We start from the raw sequence: 2,039 nt of genomic DNA on the forward strand, positions 1-2,039 counted from the left end.
CTCAGGTTGCAAGCCGCTCTCTTCAAGTCGCATGGGGTGCTTTATGAGGTGAGCAAGCATTTCTAGCAATCCTTGGGACATGTCGTGCTTTAGGCTTATGTATTACTGGCCTTGTCTTTGTTACATTGTGGTATATGGCAAGCTGTACTAAATTTATTGCAGGTCCCAGCTGCACCAAACAGGTGCACGCACCATTACAGATTGCAAGCCGTTCTCTTTAAGCCACATGGAATGTTCCATGAGGTGAGCGTGCATTTGTAGTGGTCTTTGGGACATGTGCTGTATATTTAATACAGCCTGGCGTATATTTAATACGCCAGGCTGTATTAAATATATTGCAGGTCCCAGCAACAAAAATTGCAAGCCGCTCTCTTCAAGCCGCGTGGAGTGCTCTCTGAGGTGAGCAATGATTTCTGGTGGTCCTTGGTACATGCCCTTCTGGGGGTTTATGTAATACTGACCTTGTCTTTGTTATTTTCTGGTATATGGCAAGCTGCATTAACTTTCTCGCAGTTCCCATCTACACAAAGCGGGTTGACCCACCGTCAGACCGCAAGCCGCTGTCTTCAAGCCGCACAAAGTGTTCTATGAGGTGAGCAATCATTTCTGGCTGTCTTTGGTGCATGCCATGCTGGGGGTTTATGTAATACTAGCCTTGTCTTTTTTACTTTCTGGTACATGGCAAGCTGCATTAACTTTCTCGCAGTTCCCATCTAAACCAAACGGGTTGACCCACCTTCAGACCGCAAGCTGCTGTCTTCAAGCCGCACAAAGTGTTCTATGAGGTGAGCAATAAATTCTGGCTGTCTTTGGTGCATGCCATGCTGGGGGTTTATGTAATACTGACCTTGTCTTTGTTATTTTCTGGTATATGGCAAGCTGCATTAACTTTTTCGCAGTTCCCATCTACACCAAGCGGGTTGACCCGCCGTCAGACCGCAAGCCGCTGTCTTCAAGCCGCACAAAGTGTTGAGTGAGGTGAGCAATCATTTCTGGCGGTCTTTGGTGCATGCCTGCTGGGGGTTTATGTAGTACTGGCCTTGTCTTTGTTAGTTTCTGGTATATAGCAAGCTGCGTTAACTTTCTTGCAGGTCCCAGCTGCACCAAGCGGGTAGACCCACCGTCAAAGACCGCAAGCCGCTTTCTTCAAGCCGCACAGAGTGTTCTGAGGTGAGCAATCATTTCTGGCGGCCCTTGGTACATACCATGCTGGGGGTTTATGTAAAACTGGCCTTCTCCAGTTTGATCCAGTTTTACCTAAGGAAAAGTTGGACCTCTATAGTGGGATGGACATGCATTCAATATTTTTATATACATGTATACAAAGCTGTCTATTTTGATTCGAACGAAATTAAAAAAAAAAAAAGAATGGCACGAGTTACTTAAATGATTCCCTCACTGTGTGTTTATGGGGCTCGGAGGACATTAGATAAGGGGATAACCGTTGCAGAATGTTAATCAAAACTAATGAACAAAATTTTTTTAATAATGTTTTTAATTAATTGTTTTATGGGATACGTTTCAATTCTAGTTTCAAAGGCAGTAAATATTAGACTAACAGAATTTCTGTATAGCAACAAGGTTCAAGATATGGAATGCTAAAAATTTGCTTTTTTTGTCACCCGATTCGAAAATTGCGTACTCGGGGAAGACCTCAGGATGTTGTGCGGACGTGGTTACTTCGGACGCACCTTTTTTATCTTGGAAGTATGACGCGGATGCATCTACCGAGGACACACTGTCGGGATAGTGACGATGTGCCCAGTACGACTATGTCACTCTCCCACCCACCATTAACGGCACAAATTCTTGAGCTCCTGAGCGCGGTTTTTGCATCCGACATTAAAACACAAAAGTTGGACAATGAATATGTGGAAGCCGCTTGGCATTTCGTGAATTGTTTAAGTCGGGATAGCCTTTAATATTGGCTGGCTTTTAACACTGCTGTTGCAGCATGGCCGATAAAGCCATTAGTTACAAAGCTAACAAATTTTCGTCAATTAGTCAACATACTGTGACGGTTATCCCCTTTACTGATG

The 2,039-nt window shown here is 44.2% G+C and overlaps 1 long non-coding RNA gene across 1 annotated transcript; it reads left to right on the forward strand.

Annotated features, from left to right (window-relative positions):
- Positions 1-383, forward strand: LOC115330954. Its single transcript, XR_005718091.3, has 3 exons — positions 1-48; positions 163-243; positions 342-383. It is a non-coding gene; the product is annotated as an uncharacterized LOC115330954 (long non-coding RNA).
- Positions 384-2,039: the final 1,656 nt, after the last annotated feature.

This window comes from Ixodes scapularis, unplaced genomic scaffold (genome assembly GCF_016920785.2).
Source record: "Ixodes scapularis isolate PalLabHiFi unplaced genomic scaffold, ASM1692078v2 PGA_scaffold2__306_contigs__length_199485367, whole genome shotgun sequence".
NCBI classification, from domain to species: Eukaryota; Metazoa; Arthropoda; class Arachnida; order Ixodida; family Ixodidae; genus Ixodes; species Ixodes scapularis.